Source organism: Perognathus longimembris, chromosome 22 (genome assembly GCF_023159225.1).
Source record: "Perognathus longimembris pacificus isolate PPM17 chromosome 22, ASM2315922v1, whole genome shotgun sequence".
NCBI classification, from domain to species: domain Eukaryota; kingdom Metazoa; phylum Chordata; class Mammalia; order Rodentia; family Heteromyidae; genus Perognathus; species Perognathus longimembris.
In genome coordinates, this window is record NC_063182.1 from 20160400 (window position 1) to 20182397 (window position 21998).

The 21998-nt window shown below is 43.0% G+C and overlaps 1 pseudogene; it reads right to left on the reverse strand.

Annotated features, from left to right (window-relative positions):
* Nucleotides 1–1429: 1429 nt before the first annotated feature.
* Nucleotides 1430–20241, reverse strand: LOC125339941 (annotated as a pseudogene).
* Between the last annotated feature and the right edge of the window lie 1757 nt (nucleotides 20242–21998).

Sequence of the window (21998 nt, forward strand, 5' to 3'; positions counted from 1 at the left end):
AATTTTGTGTTTCATCTTTTAATAACTTGCACAAGGGTGTTTCATTTTTGACATGTGCTTATATACATATGATGCACCTCAATCACACTTAGCCCTCCATCCTTCTCCCCTTCTCAAATCTAACAGACGACACAACTCCAGTTTCACACGTGAACATAAAGTATTTTGACCATATGTGCCCTTCACTCTCTGTTCACCACTCCCTCCCATCTGTACACACTCCCCAAACAGGAGATTTGTGTTGCCAAGTCGTTTTTAAGTTTATCTTGTTTCAAACAGGGCAAAAAACAAAAAAGTGAGACCCATTTTTCAACTTACGTCTTGGCTTAGTGGCATTTGCCTATCATCCTAGCAGTAGCAGGAAGCATTAAAAAAAATGGCCCAAGTGCACAACTGGACAAAACAGTGAGACTCTCAAAATAACCAGTTCAAAAAAAGGGTCTGGAGGCATGGGTCAGTGTTAGAGTGCCTGCCTGGCAGTTTGGCTTGGTGAATTAGCAATTGCTGCAAGACTCCACATTTAAACCCACATTTCTTTCTTCCTCAAGGCTGTGAATCCGCTGTGCTATCCTGGAAGAAGAAGCTGAAATCCCAGATCCAGACTTCAAGTTGAAGGTATGTAGAGTTTGAAATGTCATATCCTGTCTCCCGTATGCACTGAAATTTAACCATTAGGTAGTAACCTTTCTTATTTGGGAGGAGGTGGGGAGGGCTACACTAGGTAAAAATTTTATTTGCTATTTGAATTCTTCTAAAACACAATACTTTCCTAAAGTATAACTTTTGGCTGAGGGTGATGGTTACAAAAAAATAACAATATGCCCCAACTTTACCTAAGAACTTTTTTTTAATCCCTGGAAAAATTCATTTTTCTACAGAGCAGGAAGACATTTATTTAGATGAGACACATATCAGGTTTTCTCTAAAGTGCCAAAACTCACCTGAATCCTGCAACTTCGGATGACAATTATAAAAGGCAGAAGAATGCATCAACTTAAATATTCAAGGACATCTCAAATCTCTAAGAGTGCCTAGTTTCTGAAACTAGAGCTAACTTTGCTAAGAAACAGTTGAATTACTTGAATCAAGGAAAATATGCTCTAAATATTCATCTGGTTCTTCTTTAACATATTGTAACCAGTATTCATTCAAATCTAATAATGTGGTTACAAGACCTGAGAATGCTTTAAAATTATTTTCATAATTCCTGGATCAACTTTACTTGCTAATTTCCCTTTTAGGTGCTGGGGATCATGCAGGGCCTTGCAATGTTTGGTGTGCTCTGCTGCTGAACTTCATCCCCAGCCTGTGGTTTTTAAGGACAGTTATCTTATTATGTAGCTATGTATTCCAGGCTGGTCTTGAACTCTTGGTCCTTCTGTTTCCACTTCCAGAATTCTGGGATTAAAGGTGTGTTACCACTCCTAGTTCAGGGGATAATTTCTACTATCTTTGTTTGCTTGTATATTTGATCTGTCTTCTTTTCTTTCCATAAATTTCCAAGTATGATCCCTAAAAAAAAAAGATCATCCCTACTGTTTAGTTGGAGATAAATTTATGCCAACAATCTGCTGGAGTGTGGATGTCTAGAGTGTAAATCTGATTAGCCTGGTGGGCTCCAGCAGTGACCAGAGCCATGTAGTAGGGTGTAGTCTGAGCCCTGTTCACACCCACCAGGCTCAGGGCTCCCAGCATGGCCACACTGAAGCCACTCAGCCACTGCTTAGTGTTTTCTCTGAACAGCACTGCCGTGGATTTCAGACCAATCAGAGCATCGTCTTTCTTGTCCTGATGGGCATAAATGATATCATATATCAGTGTCCACACAACTCCAGAAAAAGAAAGAGGCAAACACACAGATGGATCACAGGAGCCCTTGACAGCAGCCCATCCAAGCAATGCTCCCCAGTTAAAAGTCAACCCCAAGACTAACTGAAGCCAGTATGTGATTATTTTCTATAGTGGGGAAGTGATAATGAGAAGTGAGGATGCTGGCCCCAGAGCTATACTGTAGTGATTCAGACATAGAAGAAAACCCAGTGCCAAGGTCAGTTGTCCTCCAAGAAAAACAAAGGAGTGGAAAGTTGAAATGTTTCAAGCAGCTATTAGGCAATTTACTGTGCTTGTAACCTATGGGCTTGTCCAGTCTCTCAAGGCACAGGTAGGGCTGCAGAGGGTGGGGCGCCAAACACACCAAGGTCGCGGCCCACAAGCTGAGTAGGCTGAGTGAGAAAGTTCGCTACCAAACACGTTCTAAGATGCCAGTATAACCATCATCCCAAAACCAGGCAGGGACTCATCAAGAACAGGAACTATAGACCGATTTCCCTGATGAACATTGATGCAAAAATTCTCAACAAAATTCTGGCCAGTGGACTTCAACAGGTCATCATAAAAATCATACACCATGATCAAACTGGATTATCGCAGGAATGCAAAGTTGGTTCAATATATGCAAGTCAATTAATGTAATCCACCACATCAACCAGAGCAAGGTAAAGAGCCACATGGTTATATCTCTGGATGAGGAAAAGGTGTTCGATAAAATCCAGTACCCATTTATGCTAAAAGTCCTGGAAAAAACTGGGATTCCATGGAACACTCCTGAATATAATAAAGGCAGTTTATGACAAAGCAACAGGAAGCATAATTTTAAATGGTGAAAAGCTAAAGCCATTCCCTTTAAAATCAGGACTGTGCTTTTTTAAATCCCAAGCAAACAAAAGTTTTGCCTAAAGAATGTGAAAGTAAGGGGAAATAGTGGCAAAGTTAAAGTAGATATTTACAGTTATCTACATTTGTAGGGACAGAAAAGTTCTAATACTTGACTTTTCTGATAGAAGTTTTTCACTGGAAGAAGTTTACTGAGGAATCACCTATGTCCTCCAGCTTTAGTTTTTTTGTTCCCCCCACCCACCCCAGTCTTGTGACTGGAACTCAGGACATCTTTGACTAGTCTTGCTAGTTCATGACCAGTGCTTTCAATTGAGTCACACCAAACCTTTAGATGTTTTTATTAAAGAAAAAGTCTCAGTCAAAACATACTTGAAATTTTATTATTCTGAGTGTACTCCAAATGCTATTTAACCAGTATCTTGACATGTAGGGGAAAAAAAAACACGCAAGTCAAGTTCCTTCTAAAATGGAGGATTCTATAATTAACTTGTTAGATAAAGGTTTGCATTTGTATTTAAAAGAAAAGTAACTATTGAAATAAAGTTTGAGAACTCTTAATTTCTTCAGCCCATACTTGGGCCACTCAGTTCAGCTCCTTCCACATTGTACTAAGTTTTGTACATGTAAGAGCAAGACACTCTACATTCTTTAAAATTGGTAATGAAGAGTGGTGCTTATCCAATAGTTATTTCAGTCATAAATACGTTAACATTTTATTAGCTATACTAAAAAAGTGGGGAGAAAAGAGGCTTATAGGTGTGGTTTCAGTGCAGAATGCTTGCATAGAAAGCACAAAGCCCTGAGTTGAAAACACAGTATGCCTGAGTTCCCTCTAAAGTCAGAAAGAAGTATAATGAGTTGCATGTTAGTAATAAGTAGAGAAGTCATAAAAAAAGGAAAAGGGCAGTCATTCTGTACTGAGTGTCCGTGTGCTAGAATGATGAGGTCAAAAGGTATAAATTACCATCCAGTGGTTGGGAGCCATGGGGAAACTGCTCTGGGTACATAATAGTAAGGGAGGGTGCCTAATTAAAGGAGGTCCTTGAATTATAGGAAGGAGATTGTGGATTTCATATCTTTTGGTAAATCTGAGATAGTCATATGACTATGAAATTTTGAGAGATCAATTAGTTATGTTATTTACAAGGATAGTTACGAGGAGCTGATATAAAATTTAAAGTTTAAAATAAACATGATAGCAGCATTAAAAATTTGGAGAAAAAATACTTTTTTGTTGTTGGTAAATTTTTTCTTTGCTTTGTCTTGTTTTAGGCAGTATCACTGAGGTATATCCCCAGCTCTGGCATTTTTTTGCCAAAGGGAACCCATTCAGACTGTTTAAAATTGAGTTGACTTTGGGGATTTTTTCAATTATAGCTTTTCTTTAGAAGCAGTAAGGCATGAGAGTAACTCTTCAGACAATATAAATCTATAACCAAACAAGCTAAACTTCCCCATAAGAGCAAAGAAAATGTTTAAATATATGTAAAATATATTTCATGTGTAGCCTATGGGTATGCTGCTGCCGTTATTTAAGGTAAAAATTTGCAGTGACTGTTGAGATCAGTGTTGACAAATAAAGGGCCAGGTGATTTCAGGGGACTTTAGGACTTAGTGGAAAAAAATACAAAGTTTAAAGCTATAATGAAGAGAAGGTTGTTAGAACACATGTGAGAACTATACATTAGAACCTTGAAAATAGAATTTAGGCTTGATAACAGAGGGCAATTTAGGTTCCTTAGACACATTTTTGAAACTTGATATTAAATATGATAATGGAATGCATTAAAATTCTCACATATTAGTAAATTTTTGGGACTTATGTTCACAATTTCATGACCCTGATACTTCCGTTTGTCCTGTGAGGTGTTGAGTATTGAACTCAAGACTTTCTGCATGCTTGACAAGCACTCTTCCTTTGAGTTGGATCTGCAGTTTACTAATACTGGAAGAATTTGCACTGGCCTGCTTCACAGAGTAGTATTAGTACAAATTTTCTTCATAATAGTTCTTTGATAGCTGCAAAAATATTCCAAAATATCTTTACATGTTTTGTTTTAAGCAAATGTCAAACACTAAATTTTAAAGCATGTAGCTTTTTAAAAAATAATTACTTATTTTTTGTCAAAGCGATGTACAGAGGAGTTACAGTTTCATACATAAGGCCATGGGTATATTTCTTGTACTGTTTGTTACTTCCTCCCTCATTCCCCCCTCCCCCTCCCCATTTCCCACTCCCTCGATGAGTTGTTCATTTGGTTTACACCAAATGGTTTTGCAAGTATTGCTTTTGGAATTGTTTGTCTTTTTATCCTTGTCTCTCGATTTTGATATTCCCTTTCACTTCCCTAGTTTTAATACCAGTATATACAATACCAGGGTACTCAGATGAGATACAGTGATAGCACGGGGACAACCACAGGGAGGAGATACAAGGGGACCATCACCACAAGAAGCTACAGTTTCACATGGCATGTTGAAAGTAATGACAACAGGGATATAACACTCGTTTCTATAATATGGAGTTGATTTCACTTAGCATCATCTTATGCATTCATAAGGGCATAGCTATTGGGTTCTTGTGATCCTCTGCTGTGACTAGCCTAAATGTGTGCTAATTATTCCCTATGAGGGAAACCATATAGTCCACGTTTCTTTGGGTCTGGCTCACTTCACTTAGTATAATTGTTTCCAAGTTCTTCCATTTCCTTAGGAATGAAGCAATGTCATTATTTCTGATAGAGGCATCAAATTCCATTGTGTATATGTACCACATTTTCCTGATCCATTCGTCTACTGAGAGGCATCTGGGTTGGTTCCATATTTTACCTATGACAAATTGTGCTTCCATGAGCATTGTTATGCTGGTGGCTTTAATGTGTTCTTGTTTGTGGTCTTTTGGGTAGATGCCCAAAAGTGGTGCTGCTGGGTTGCCGAGCTAGATTTACCTCCCCTGGTGCGGGGATGCTAAGCTTACTCCCTTATCAGTGCTCCCCTTTCCACCCTCTCCCCTGGGAACCTGACCAGCAGGTGGCCAAGGTGGAGCAAGGGACACGGGCTAGCCTAAGGTGCACGTGGCCGAACAAGATCCCCTTTTCCTCCCTCCTTACCCACCAAGGAAGCCAGGTGCAGACAGATCTCAGAGACGCTTCGGAGAGCAATCCGGTTTATTCGGGAGGGGCTCACAGTAATGTAATGATGATGAGGATTGAGCATGAGCTGCGATAGGCTGGCGAGCTTGTCCGTCCAAGAGCAGCTCCCAAGGACCTCCCACATGGGCTAACGTCACTTCCCATAGTACCTGTGTGCTCGCTGGCGCAAGGTGGGGGATGGTCGCAAAGCTACCCCTTCTGGTTCCAGACCCAGAAGGAGATAGGTGTGGCTCACTTCCACACTGCCCCAGGGATGGGGGAAGGGCGGCATCTCGGGAGTGCTCTCCTCGCCCTTCCCCCCTTAAGGCCAAGATGAATCCCCAACATCTGCCCCTTTTATTTTTTTTTCTTTTTGAACAGCAGGAGGCGCCGTACTTGAGGATGTGCCATGTCTTACGTTGCTCCCCCCATTGGGGATCTTACCCGTCTTCGGCTAATGCACTAGCACTTCAGGCCAACCTGCCGGCCGGGCCGGCCAGCCTGATGAGGGGACTTGGGGAGAGTGAGATTGGCACTTGAAAGAAAGCCCTGCTAATTTTTTTCATGCCAGCAGACCTCAGTGAGCAGCGGGTCCTAATGGGCGTGTGACCACCCTCATGGGGTTCCTAAATGGCTAAAGGCCAAAGGCCACTTGTTGTCTGGACAGCTCTGGCTTTTCGCTCACAATATAAGAGACCAATTTGTCTAGTACAGAGCAATGCAAACATAATGCAAATGGAAGCATCAAGCAGACATGAGCATAAGCAATCGTAACACAAGGCAAATGCAACATGAGCAACTGTAACACATGAGCAATTATAACATAGCCACAATGCAATGGAGGGTCTCTTATCTGGCTCAGTCCATAGGAGATAGAGGAGTCCTGGTCCATTTCAGTGTCACTCAAGGTAGTGCAGATGGCTCTCCCTTCCCTCGATGGTGAGGTAGAGGCAGGTTCAGATCCTGGCGATTTGGCAGCCAGAGTACTGGTAACTTAACAATTTAGGTTAGTAAACACTTTATAGAAAACATTGCAGCAAGGTTCCAATCCCTTGCTTATTGTAAACATTTATCATAAAACATTAAGGTGTCAAAATCTTTTAGCTCCTATTTCCCTCCAATGGGGGTCCCTAAGATAAGCAGCAAAGGGGTGGGTGCGAAGGGAGGAACAACAGTGTGCAAAATTTCCCTTTGGTCCTTGTGCAACGCTGTGGGCCATGCTGCCACAGCAAACATTGCGCCAAAAGGCGCCAGGCAAGGTCCGGGGAAGAAACAGGGCCGACACTGGGTCCATCGCTGGTACCGGCAGGCTTTCCCATTTCTCCATGGAAAAATCCACCACGGTCTTTGTTTTCCTGAAGAGAAAGCAAGGAGAGACATCCCTCAAGGGCAGGTGCCCTTGGATGGTCATTCTGATGAACAATATTTTAAGTCTCTAGCTGGTATCCAGATTGGATTTGGTTCCCCAGTTGGGAAAACGCATGCAAAGCCCCTTCCCGCACTGATAAGCGGGTCCGGGCCTCGCCGTGCTCCTGTAAGGGGGTGCTTCCAATGGACTTCCACCTTTAAGTAAGGTGTTTGGGTTGAGCAGTGTCTCTGGAAAGCCGACAGAGGTTGGTCCTTAGAGAAATTTAAAATATTCAATGTAAACATCGCTGTCCTTAGCTGGTCATGGGGGGCTTCCTCCCCCTTTTGGTTTTAATAATTGATCCTTCAGGGTCTTATTATGCCTCTCAATTATGGCCTGACCCTTTGGGTTGTATGGTATTCCAGTGGTATGTTTAATATTTCACTTTTGGAAAAAGGCCTGTAAAGGCTTGCTGATGAAATAAGGTCCATTATCTGTTTTTACCTGTAAAGGAAGCCCTAAGATAGCAAAACATTGTAAGAAGTGGCTTTCAGCATGCCATGCTCTTTCCCCATCTGCAAACACATTGGCAGCCTTGACAAGAGGCCTGGTAGAGAAAAGTACAGGAGGTGTCCATTGTAGCCTGGAAAATGAGGTCACCCACCTCGAGGTGCCATAGTGGCAATCTACCTTTCCCATAAAACCCTCCACGGCACTGGACACCCATGCATTATTCCTTTTGACCCATTCAAAATCTGACAACCGGTAGGGAATAGTTAGCACATCGGGATCTCGCCCATAATGTCTCAGGGAAGTATCCCTGCCCTTGATTACCAAGTCAGCTAGCTGGTCTAGCTGGGAATAAACTCTGGGAGCTCCTCCCACTGATGCGTGCACCCATTGAAGAGGCTTGCCTGACTGGGTAATAGCAGCTGAGGAAAGCTCAGACCCAGGGAGGATCCAAAGGCAAAGTGGGCACTCAGGCTTGTAGCGGGCCAACCGTGCCATATTTAGGGCCATTTGGATTTTCTGGAAGGCTGTTTGAAGTGATGGAGTTATTGTAATAACATCAGTGGGTGCTTTGCCCTTCAAAGAGTCATGGAGTGGAAGCAGCTCCCCTGTAGGCAGGTGAAGCCAGGGTCTTAACCAGTTAATCTCTCCAAACAGTCTGCATCTCCACCAGAGTATAAGATGACTGGAAGGATAACTGGGGCTTAAGGGGGCACACAGAGTCTAGTTTAAGTTCTGCCCCCAAGATCTTAAAAATGTATTCTTTCTGAACCTTGTCACTGGCTATAAGCAGTCCTCCTCTTTGTAGGAGTGTTTGTAGCTTGCGATAGGCAGAGTCCAGCACTTGGATATCTGCTGCTCCAATAATGATGTCATCCATATAGACATATAAAATAATATCTGACTGGCTCCTAAGAGGGTGAAGAACTTGTGACACATAATGTTGGCAGAAGGCAGGACTATTAACCATGCCCTGAGGTAAGAATACCCACTCATACCTCTGGTCTGGCCCCTGGTAATTAACTGAGGGCACGGAGAAAGCAAACTTTTCACAGTCCTGGGGGTCAAGGGGAATGGAAAAGAAACAGTCCTTGATGTCAATTATAATGAAATTAAGATCCCGAGGAATAGAGGGGATCCATGGCAGCCCCCGTAAAGGAGTGCTGGCGGGGATTATCCACTCATTAATCTTTCTTAGGTCCTGTACCATCCTCCATTTACCTGAGGCCTTTTGTACAACAAATACAGGGCTGTTCCAAGAGCTCAGCGAAGGTCTAATATGCCCGAGGGACAGTTGTTCTGATATTATTTCCTTTAATCTTTCTAGCTTGTTTGAGGGAAGTGGCCACTGTTCCACCCACACCGGGGGACCCGGAAGCCATCGAATGGCAGGGATGGTAGGAACAGTGGCCCTTAGAATTGGGGGTGAGACCCTGTAGAAGAAACAGGAGCCTTCTGTCCCAAGGCCTCAGATGGAGGAGCTTTTTGGCAGCCACTAGGGCCACCTGACAGGTCCTGGCCTGTGATGACTGTGGCCTTAATCTTTCCCAAGATATCCCATCCTAGCAGGTTATCTGGTGAGTCTGTCATTATTAAGGGGCGCACTACCCCCTTGCCACCATTCATGTCATCCCAGGAAGCTAGTCCCTGGTTGTTTCACTCTCAGCTGTGCCTCCCACCCCCGATGTCTGGGGTCCGGGGATTAGGTCCCACCATGGAGGCACTAGTTCCTTCTTTAATATGGTCCGATCTGCTCTGGTATCAACTAAGACTCGGAACTTCTTTCCAGCTATAACAATTTCTGTCTTTGGCCTCATCTCTGGGACTATTGGGACTGCCCAGAGGGCCTTGGCCTCAGGCTGTTTATTGGGCCTGTCCTGGGATTGATCACCTCCTGTGGGTGACGGGGCTGGAGGGCGCCCCATTAATCGTTTAAAGGCCTTCCCTTAGTATCAAATCTGAACTTACAATCCTTTCGCCAATGAAATCCCTTTTTGCAGCGGGGGCAAGGTTTTGTGGGTAGCTCCTTGGCCCATCCAGAGGGCTGTCCTCTTGAGGCACCAGATCTCACAAGACCAGAAGGACACTCCCTCTTGAAGTGACCCCGGCCACCACATTGGAAACAGCACTCCCTGCTTACCTCACTGGTGGGGGCAGGGGCAGGCTCCTTAGTAAGCAGAGTGGTCAGCAGCTGCACCTGGCGGGCTCACGCGCTGATGCCCAGACAAGCGTAAATCCAGCTGTCCACAGATCTCTCCTTTACTCCTGCACAAGCCAATCTGCATTCTGATGTCATCCCTTCCCACACCAGGGTCCTTAGAAATTGATTTACCTGGGACCCAGGAAACTGTCGGTGGAGATTGTCCCTCACTCGGCCAACGAAGGCAGAAAGACTCTCATTGGTCCCTTGGGTAGCTTTTAATGCTGGGGTCTCTAGGGATCCCTCTCCCAAGCCATGCCATGCAGCCAGTCCCACAGCCTGTATCTGCTCTGAGTAGGGGGAAGGGAAGGCAGCCCGTTGGGGGCGGGTGGATCCAAACAGCATGCCAAAGGTAATGGGGATTGGCGGATCAGTGGCCTGATTTGTCTCTGCCTGAGCATAGCACTCATATCTGAAAAGGGAACACCACTCCTCATACACTGTTCTATCAAGCAGTGACCGGGCCAGGCTTCTCCACTCCTGAGAGGTAGAAAACCGGTGGGCCACGCCCTTGAGTAGGCTCTCCCCGCAGCGGGTGTTCGGTCCCCCTCCCTCGAGGACTATTCTCCTGAATTCTCTGAAATCTTGAATCTCCTGGGGCCGCCACAAGGCTGAGATGGCTACCAGGTTGAGATTTGCTGAGTTGTCTGAGCTCGGTGAATGCATGCTACTGCAGCCATGGGGCTGCTGCTGCCTCTCAGCCGGGCTCCTTAAATCTGCATATGTATGGAGCCGAGCCGGGCCTCCTGTGGGGAAGGGGTAGTGAGCCAGCAGGGGCTCCTGAGCACATTGTTCTCCTGCCTCGGGGCCATGACAGCTACTCTGGGGTTCTGGAGATCAGGCTCACACTCCTCCCTGGGCTCCTCGGAGTGGGACATCGCCCTCTCCAGATCAAAGTTCCCCCCTGCTGCCCTCTCCTGAGTCCAGGGACTCTCCCCTGGGTCGGAGGAAAAGCAGGCCTTAAGGGTCTTGATACCTTGGAAGGTCACAAGGGGGAGTTCCTCTCCCAACTCCACTTCCTTGTCCTCCAACTCTCGCCCTAATCAATAAAGGGCGAATTATTCCACCTACTCTGACTCTGTCCCATTGTCTTTGCTGACCTGATGGGAGAACCACGGGTCCCGGAGACTCTACTCCAATTCCCTTAGGGCTTAGGTAGCTGCTGGACTCCCTCCCTCGAGCTTTAGCCCCACGCTTGGGCCGCCAATTGCTGGGCTAGATTTACCTCCCCTGGTGCGGGGATGCTAAGCTTACTCCCTTATCAGTGCTCCCCTTTCCACCCTCTCCCCTGGGAACCTGACCAGCAGGTGGCCAACGTGGAGCAAGGGACACGGGCTAGCCTAAGGTGCACGTGGCCAAACAAGATCCCCTTTTCCTCCCTCCTTACCCACCAAGGAAGCCAGGCGCAGACGGATCTCGGAGACGCTTCGGAGAGCAATCCGGTTTATTCGGGAGGGGCTCACAGTAATATAATGATGATGAGGATTGAGCATGAACTGTGATAGGCTGGCAAGCTTGTCCATCCAAGAGCAGCTCCCAAGGACCCCTCATGGGATAACGTCACTTCAGATAGTACCGCCCTGTGTGTTCTCTGGCGCAAAGTGGGGGATGGTCTCAAAGCTACCCCTTCTGGCTCCGGACCCAGAAGGAGATAGGTGTGGCTCACTTCCACACTGCCCCAGGGATGGGGGAAGGGCGGCGTCTTGGGAGTGCTCTCCTCGCCCTTACCCCTTAAGGCCAAGATGAATCCCCGACACTGGGTCATAAGGGAGCTCTATGTTTCTCCTTCTGGGAATCTCCATACCACTTTCCAGAGTGGCTGAACAAGTTTACTTTCCTACCAACAATGAAATAGGGTTCCATTTTGGCCACATCCCCTCCAACATTTATTATTGTTAGTTTTCTTGATAATGGACATTCTTACTGGGTGAGGTGGAAATCTCAATGTTGTTTTGATTTGCATTTCTTTTATGGCCAGTGTTGTAGAGCACTTTTTTCATGTGTCTCTTGGCCATTATCATTTCCTCATCAGAGAAGTCTGTTTTTAGGTCTTTAGCCCACTTGATGAACTCTTGTTGGTTTGTTGAGGGGCTTTTTTTGGAGTAATTTAATTTTTTTAGTTCTGCATATATTTTAGATATGAGGCCTTTTCCCACTGTATGGCAGGTAAAGATCTTTTCCCAGTTTGTGGGCTTTCTGTTTATCTTGCAAGCTTTGCCCTGCAGAAGCTCTGCAGTTTGATGCAGTCCCATTTGTCCAACCTTTCTTTGATTTGTTGCATTTCTGGGCCTTTTTAAAGGAAGTTTCGTCCTGTGCCAAGGAACCCATGTGTTTCTCATACTCATTCTTGTAGTGTTTTCAGGGTATCTGTTTTAATTTTGAGGTCTTTGATCCATTTGGAATTGATTTTGGTGCAGGTTGATATATAAGGATCTATTTTTAATTTTTTGCAGGTGTTGAACCAGTTTTTCCAGCACCATTTGTTAACGTGGCTGTCTTTCTTCCATCCTATTTTCTTTTAGCTCCTTTATCAAAGGTTAGCTCTTTTACCAAAGATTAAGTAGCCATAGTTCTGCAGGTTTATTTCTGGATCTTCAGTTCTGTTCCACTGGTCCTCAGGGTTGTTCCTGTGTCAATACCAAGCTGTGTTTATTACTATAGCTTTGTAATACAGCATTAAGTTTGGCATTGTAATTTCTCCAACACTGTTCTTTCTGCTTAAGATTGTTTTTGCTATTCTAGGTCTTTTGTTGTTCCATATGAATTTCTGGATTGCTTCCTCTATTTCATTAAAAAATGGTGTTGGGGGCTGGGGATATAGCCTAGTGGCAAGAGTGCCTGCCTCATATACACGAGGCCCTAGGTTCGATTCCCCAGCACCACATATACAGAAAACGGCCAGAAGCGGCGCTGTGGCTCAAGTGGCAGAGTGCTAGCCTTGAGCGGGAAGAAGCCAGGGACAGTTCTCAGGCCCTGAGTCCAAGGCCCAGGACTGGCCAAAAAAAAATGGTGTTGGGATATTAATCGGTATTGCATTGAATTTGTAGATAGCCTTTGGCAATATTGCCATTTTGATTATATTAATCCTCCCAATCCAGGAGCATGGGAGGTTTTCCCATTTCCTTAGTTCTGCCTTAATTTCATTTTTCATGTTCTTAAAGTTCTCATCATAGATGTCTTTCACTTCTTTGGTTATGGTTGTTCCTAGGTATTTTTGGTTTTTGAAGCTATTGCAAAAGGAGTTGCTTTCCTAATTTCAGCCTCGGTCTTCGGGTCATTGGCATATAGAAAAGTCATGGATTTCGGGGGGGGTTATTTTATATCCTGCTACTTTGCCAAAGTTTTGGATCAGCTCTAGTAGCTTAGGAGTAGAGTCTATGGGGTTCTTTAGATACAGGATCTTGTCATCTGCAAAGAGAGAGAGTTTGACTTCATCTTTTCCAATTTGGATCCCCTTTATGTCTTCCTCTTGCCTTATTGCTCTGGCTAGGAATACTAGTACTATTTTGAAGAGGAGAGGGGAGAGCAGATATCCCTGTACTGAACCTGATTTTTAAAGGGAATGGCTTTAGATTTTCACTGTTTAGAATTATGCTTGCTGCTGATTTGTCATAGACTGCTTTTATTATATTCAGGAATGTTCCCTGGAATACTAATTTCTCCAAGACTTTCATCATAAATGGGTGCTAGATTTTATCACAAGCTTTTTCTGCATCTAGCGAAATAATCATGTGGTTCTTGACCTTGCTCCAGTTGATGTGGTGGATTACGTTGATTGTCTCCCCTACATAGAACCAGCTCTGCATACCAGGGATGAATCCAGTTTGGTCATAGTGTATGTTTTTTTGATGATCTGTTGAAGTCGATTGGTCAGAATTTTGTTGACAATTTTTGCATCAATATTCATCAGGGAAATGGGTCTATGGTTCTCTTTCCTTGATGAGTCTTTGCCTGGTTTGGGGATAAGCGTTATACTGGCATCATAGAATGTGTTTGGTAGCGAACTTTGTCTTTCAATTTCATTGAAGAGTTTGAGAAATATTGATGTGAGTTCTGTTTTGAAGGACTTTTAGAATTCCGCTATGAATCTGTCAGGACCTGGGCTTTTCTTGGATGGTAGATCTATTATTGCAGTTTCTATTTCAATGCTGGACATGGGTCTGATTAGAAGGTTTAAATCTTCATGGTTGAGTTTGGGGATATCAATTTTTTCTAGGAAATCATCCATTTCTTCCAGGTTCTCAAATTTGTTGGCATAAAATTTTCCAAAATAGTTCCTTATTATTTTCTGAATCTTGGCTGTTTCTGTGCTGATGTTACCTGTTTCATCTCTGATCCTGTTTATTTGGGTGTACTGCCTTTGTTTTTTGGTCAGATTTGCTAGGGGTCTGTCTATCTTGTTAATTTTTTCAAAGAACCAACTCTTCATTTTGTTGATTCTTGCAACTTTTTTTTTTACTCTAAGTCATTTAATTCTGAATTGATTTTAATTATTTGATTCTGTCTATTGGCTTGGGGTTTGGCTTGTTGTTCTCCTTCAATGAGCTTAAGGTGCTTCCTTAAGTAGTTGAATTGCTGTTTCTCCAGTTTGTTGATGTAGGCACTCAGAGATAAGAATATTCCTCTGAGTACTGCCTTTTCTGTGTCCCAAAGGAGCTGGTACTTTGTGTGCTCATCTTAGTTTAATTGCATGAACATTTGAATTTCTTTTCTAATTTCTTCAATGACCCACTAATGGTCCAGCAATGTGTTGTTTAGTTTCCATGAATTGTAGGATTTTCTGTAGTGGCTGTTTGAATTGAGCTCTAATTTTATTCCATTGTGGTCTGAGAGTATGCAGGGACTGATTTCGATACTTCTGAATTTGTACAGATTTTCTTTGTGTCCTAAGATGTGATCTATTTTGGAAAATGTTCCAGGTGCTTCTGAAAAGAATGTGTATTCTGGTGTTGCTGGGTGGAATATTCTGTAGATGTCGGTTAAGTATAGTTGGTCAATGCAGTTGTTTAATTCTGAGGTTTCTTTGCTCCGTTTTTGGTGTGTTGATCTGTCCAGAGGTGACAGTGGAGTGTTAAAATCTCCAACGATCAATGCGTTTGGATCTATGAGTGTTTTTAGTCAGTAGTGTTTGTTTGATGAAGTTGGGTGCTCGTGTATTTGGGGTGTAGATATTTAGGGTGGTTATATCCTCCTGTAGGAGAGATCCTTTCATTAGTATGTGTAACCTTCTTTGTCTCCTCTTACCGTTTTTAATTTGAAGTCAATTTTGTCTGATACTAGGATTGCAATTCCAGCCTGCTTATGGGGACCATTTGCTTGGTATATTTTATTCCAGCCTTTCATTTTTAGAAGATGTGTATTTTTGCTGTATATATGTGTCTCTTGCAGGTAGCAGAAAAATGGATCTTGATTTTTGGTCCACCTTATGAACCTATGTCATTTACTTGGAGAAATAAGTCCATTAATGTTGAGAGTTAGGATTGAGAGATGATCATTTGTTCCTTTCATTAGAGCTATCTTTTTAAAAGCTGTGCTTTCCCCATTCTTGATCTAATATTCTGTTTTTCTTTCTAGGGTTCATTTCTCTGTCTCTATTGTGATCTTGATTTTTTCCATGTGTAATAGTACATCCTTGAGGATTTTCTGTAAAGCTGGTTTGGTGGAGATATATTGTTTCAGATTTTCCTTACTGTGGAAGACTTTTATTTGACCTTCTGCTATGAATGAGAGTTTAGCTGGGTACAGTATTCTTGGTTGATAGTTATTTTTCTTTAGGGTGCGGCATAACTTATTTGAGGCTCTCCTTGCTTTCATGATCTCTGATGAGAATTCTGGGGTAATTCTGATTGGTTTTCCTTTATATGTGATTATTTTCTTCTCCCTAGCAGTTTTAAGGAATCTTTCCTTGGACTATCTTCATCCTGTTTTGGTCACAATGTGTCGGTGGGATGTCCTATTCTGATCTAGTCAGTTTGGGATGCTAAATGCTTCTTGTATCTGGATAGGCCTCTCCTTCTGGATATTTGGGAAGTTCTCATCTAATATTCTGTTAAATAAGTTGCCTATTCCATTTACTTCTTTCTCTAGGTCTTCTTTGATACCTATTTGCCTTAAATTGGGCTTCCTGGTCGTATCTTGGAGCTCCTGGAGTGATCTGTTTTGCTGATTGGATTGGTTTTGTATTGGTTTTTTGTTTTTTTTTCTAATTTTTATTATCAAACTGATTTACAGAGAGGTTACAGTTTCATACGTTAGACATTGGATACATTTCTTGTACTTTTTGTTACCTTGTCCCTCATACACACCCTCCCCCCCTTTCCCTTTCCCCCCATGAAGTGTTCAGTTCACTTACACCAAAGAGTTTTGCGGTTTTTGTTCTTTCACCATGGATTCTAGGGAATCTTCCGCTCCTGAGATTCGATTCTCTGCTTCATTTAGTTTGCTCTGTAGGCTAGCTACTTGATTTTGAATCTCCCTTCCATCTGACTGGTCTTTCTTGATGGCTTCCATGCCTTTGCTATAATTTTCTCCTAGGTCCTGCATGGACTTCATTACTTCATTAATTTGGTTCTGAGTGCTGTCTCTCAAATCTTTTAGCTGGGTAGCTATCTTTTCATTGGACTCTTGAAGTTTATTTATCTTTCTATATGTGGAGGCCATGATATCCTCTATTACTTTATGGACTGTTTGATGTACTAATCTTTGGTTCACCCTTCACGATCTAGAATAGTTCTCTGAAGAGATTCAAACTTTTCATTTAACATTTTTATCAGTAAACCTTGTAGAGCATTTTGAGGGTACTCTTTTAGTATTTGGTTGACTGTTCTGCTTCCTGCTTGTTTTGAGTGGGAGATGAGATTCCCTTGTTTGCCATCTTTCTTGTGTTTCTTCTGCCTGTAATCTCAGCTAATCTGGAGGATGTTACCTGGAAGATCTCGGTTCAAAGGTAGCCTGGCAGAGAAGTATGAAAGATTGTATTTCCATTTAAACTCCAAAAATGTGGACTAGAGGCCTGGCTTACATGGTAAAGTACCAGCTATGACATCAAAAAGCCAAGTGGGGTACAAGACCCTGATTTTACCTCCTGGTACCCACACAAAATTTGAGATGTAGTTTACCACAGAATTAACCCTTTTTGAATGTAAACTTCATTGGTTTTTGGTATACTCAATATGTCTTAAAAAATTGTGCACAGATCATGGTGATTGCACATAACTCTGTGCTCAGGAAAACTAAAACTGCTGAGAAGAATGTGTATTGGGTCTCTGTAGGGTGAAAAACTCTGTTCAGGTCCATGTGGGATATGGTGTTACTTAGGTCTTCAGCTCCCTTGTTAATCCTCTGTGTGTTGGATCTGTCTCTTGGAGAGAGTGGAATATTAAAATCTCCCACTATGATTGTGTTTGGGTCTATCTTTTTCTGAGTTCTGAAAGAATTTGTTTCATATATTTAGGGCCTCTTTTGATCGGTGAGTATAAATTTATCACCGTGATATCTTGATTCTGGGTTTTTCATTGTATTAAAATGTAGTGCCCTTCTTTATCTTTTTGAACTGATTTTAATGAGAAGTCTAGCTTGTCTGAAATCAGCATGGCTACCCCTGCTGTTTTGGTAGGTGCGTTTGCTTGGAAGATCTTGCTCCGTCCTTTCATTCAGAGCCTGTTTTTGTCCCTTGCTGTAAGATGGGTCCCTTGAAGACAACAGATAGCAATTTTTTGTTTATGGATCCACTCTGTCAGTCTGCTCCTCTTTATTGGAGAATTTATACCATTTATATTCAAAGAGATCGTGGATAGGTGTGGGTTTTTCCCTTCCATTTTCCTCTTAGGCTGTGTTTCCTCTCCCTTCTTTCTTGTCTTTATTGAGCTGCTCTTCCTGTTATGCTTTGGCTAGTGTAGTCTCTTTCTGGAGATCCTGTACTTTTTCTGTTGCCTGGGGTTCCCCTCTTAGAATTCGCTGTAAGGCTGGTTTATTATTTACATATTCCTTTAGTTCCTCTTTGCTATGGAAAGATCTGTTTTTTCCCTCGAAAGTAAATTCTAATTTTGCTGGGTATCTAATTCTGGGTTGGCAGTTGTTGTCCTGGAGGACTTAGGCTTTTTCTTCCAGACTCTTTGTGCATTGTAAGTTTGTGTGGAGAGGTCTGCCATCATTCTGATCTTTTTTCCATTGTAATATAGCTCTTTCTTTGTTTTGGCTGCATTCAAAATTTGCTCCTTATTGTTGAGATCTGAGGCCTTGATTGTAATGTGTCTGAGGGAGGATGTTCTAGGGTCGTCTGCCAGGTGTCCTATATGCTTCTGTTATTTGGGTGAGGTTTTCCCTTTTGAGATTGGGGACGTTCTCTGTAATAATTCTATTGTGTATGTGTTGTATATCTCTGCTCTGGTACTCTTCTCCTTCATCTATTCTGAGTATACGCAGATTATATCTCTTCTCCCTGTTCACTATCTCCTGGCTTAGTCTGCCCTGGAGTTTGACAGTTTCTTGGAGTATGGTAATCTTCTGGTCTTTATCAGCTAAATCATCATCCAAAAGAGAGACTCAAGATTCAAGATGATCATTTTTTTGTGATTGGCTTTGAGTGTGGTTTGCATTGAGGCAACTCAGCTGTTTATGGTTGCCAGCTCAGCTCTCACTGTGGTAATTTCTTCTTTGAATGAATTGTGTTTTGAATCTTTTTTCATGCATTTAGTGTCTCAGGATGTTAAGGTCTTCTTTAATGGAGGAGTAGACTGTATCTATTTTTGCTTCCACTTCTTTCTTGGCTTCCTGAAGGTCCTTTGAGACTTCCATTCTGAACTCCTGGAATTGTTTTCTGAATTCGTTCCTGAGGCTTTCAATCATTTCTACTATTTTAGCCTCAGTTGTTTTTTTATTCTCCATCTCCTCTTGGGTCGTACTGCTTTTTGGAGCTGGAAAGTTGGTTTGGCCTTTCATAAAATTTGTAATATTTCTTTGTGATTTATGCATCTGGAGTTTTTGCACTTTCAGGGGCCTGTAGGTGGTAGCCTTGGCTTGGCTTTATGCTGGTTCCCACTGGTCCACCAGCAGGGATTTGTTTATATCCTGGCTCCGGGTTTGAGTTCAGCTGTTGAACCTTACTGCCCTATGGGTGACCATCTCGGCTGTTGCCAAGGCGGTTACCCTCACCGCAGTTAGGTGTGGGTATGTTCTGTGGTTTTTCTCTGCAGGACTGTGCTCTGCCGCCGTGTTGTGCTGACACTTGTGGGACCCTGTTGGGGGTTCATGGTTTTCTGATTCAGCATAGCTTGGAGACTTTGATTTTTCCCCATTAGTTGCTGTGGGTCAAGAGAGCTCAACTCTCAGATTGAGTATTGCCGCTGAGGGACATCTCGCCCACCTGTGCAGAGTGTTCCTGTCAGAGCAGGTGTTGCTATTGAGGGGTGGCCTGCCCACCTGTGTGGAGTGTGCCTATCAGAACGGGCATTGCTGCTGGGGGGGTGCCCACCTGTGCAGAGTGCGCTTATCAGAGCGGGTGTTGCCACTGAGGGGAAGCTTGTCCACCTATGTGCTCCCACAGCGGAGTGGGTGTGAGACCCTCCTGTTGGAAGGCTAGAATGCTGACCCACATGGGCCCTCTGAGGAGTGCGTGTATGTGAGCTCTTGTGCTTCTTTTGGGGAGGTGCTGCCCTGGACTTTTGGAGGGTGCTTGTGCCCTCTCATGAATCTACTGTGGGGGCAGTATGTGTGGTCACCAGCAGGTTCAAGTGTCTGGGCGTGGGTTTGTGCCCACAGACTCTCTGTGCCTCCACTGTGAGGAGGTATGTGTTCAGGCCCAGGTGACCCTGCTGGGCTGGTATTGCACACCAGCAAGCCTGCGACTAATGTTCAAAAAGTCCGCGCAGACCAGGGTACCTCAAGTGGGAGTCAAATACCTACCAAACCCCGGCTCCCTGCAGGGGGGACGGGGGGGCTGGTGCAGACAGATTCAGGCTCCCCAGCTGGGGCTTTGGGGTATGCTGATCTAAGGTGTCTCCTGGCCACTTTTTTGGGCACTGCTCCATCACTGCTAGCTCTTGTGTTCTCCCAGGGGCTATAGAGTTCTAGAGCCACCAGATAAGGGGCTCTTTTGTTCCCTTGGGGAGGGAAGGGGAAGGGAGAAAGCTCTAGTTTCTTTGTTCCCTTGTGATGAGCTCTACATTAGGTTTTGGGTCTCTGCCAGAGCTGATCACCCATTTGGGGGGGGGGGGGCGGAGCAATGGGGAACGTACTGATCCTGGATTGTGTGTGTGTCCTGCACTGCTGTGGGATTTTCCAGGCTGGGGTGTGGCAATTGATCGTTTGGCGGTGGCAGAACCTGCTCTCCACGTCCGCAGCACCTGGTCCGCCCGCTGTTGTCTGGTCCTGGCCATTCGGTCCAGCACAGCGCCGCCATCTGGCTTGGTCTGGTCCGTGTGCAGTCTGAGGCCTGTGGAGCTCCCGCTGTCTGGTCTCTGCACTCCTAGAGGGACTTTTCTGCTGTTGCTTCTGTGGTCGCTGACGATGTGTGGTCCCTGACCATCTGTGGTCCCTGTGTTCTATTTTTGAAGCTATTACTTATAGCAATCAACTTTCACAGAAAAACCTCAGAGTAAGTTAAAGAGATACATTCAATAAACCTTCCCTTGTTAAAATGGATAGATCTTGATTCTCACCACTCAACCAAAGCACAACTTGTACTTGAGGTTCTAAGTGTAGATATATCTTCCACATTATCACCACAATATTACATATTATCTCTTTATCATGTGTAATGTGTTACTGTCCTAAATAACTCACCGTACTTGTCTATTCATCTCCTGCTGCTGATGCTATTTCTCACTCCTCCTCTTAGAAGGAAAGTCAATTTTGTCAAGACAAACTTTTAAGTGCCTAAATTTACCAGTAGATGCACACACTATAGAGTTTGTTGATATGTGAGGGGTATAAGAGGTGTTCAGGCATACAAGAACAACAAAAAAATTGAAACATTAGGAATGTTTCAAGTATTACTGAACTGTGCTTTATTCTGAGTGAAAGCTGAGTTAACTATTGATATGAATTATCAAAATATTTAGGGACCATACGAAAAAGGTAAAATTTGTTTCAAAGACAAAGTGTTGTAGAAAATAAAATACATCAAAATCCTGAAGCATTTAACTCTTTCTATGGAAATGATTTGAATTTTCTTCTAAAGTTTATTTTTTATATTACCTGTCAAATTATCAGAGTATTTTCATTTATGTTATCTACATTATTTTCTGCTATTCTTTGATAGTAAAAACCTATGAGCTAGTAGTTCTGCTCATTCTTTCAAGGAAGAATTATATTTTATTTTTTAAAGATTGTGTAAGGATATCTATACATACAGATACATGTATCACCTGCAGAATCTACAACAAGAATCTAGTGAAAAATAAACCACAAATCTGACATTTCTCCTTAACAGATATTATTATAGTTCCATTATAAAAATAAAACTTAATTTCCTTCTTCATGTATCTTTTGGTTAAAATTTACCTTGCAATTAATTAAGGATAATGATAGTCAGGAATATATTATCAAGTTGTTGAATAAAATATAAATATCATGTGTAGAAATCATACTAAAATTAAATGATTTTTAAATTCTAAGTATCCGATGTATGATGTTTAGAATGCATTCATTAATTTGCTTTGTCCATGCCTATTTGTACATAAGAGTCAACATATGTTTTTTATGTATTTTATTTCAGTATAAGCTTAGTAAGAGCAATTTATACATCAACTCATGATTCTGAATCACAAAAATTTCTTATCTTTCATTCTTAAGGCCTCTGTCTGAAACATTTCAGAAACTGTTGTAATGATCATACTCATAAGTGGTTATCTTGATAACATAAATCAGCAATTGTGGGCAGGGAATATGGCCTACTGGCAAGAGTGTTTGCTTGGCATACATGACGCCTTGGGTTCAAGTCCCCAGCACCACATATACAGAAAATGGCCAGAAGTGGCGCTGTGGCTCAAGTGGCAGAGTGCTAGCCTTGAGCAAAAAGAAGCCAGAGACAGTACTCAGGCCCTGAGTCCACTCCCCAAAACTGGGGGAAAAAATTCAGCAATTGTCACAAGAAAATCTTACTTTCACCTTAATATTACCAGTGCTTATTTAC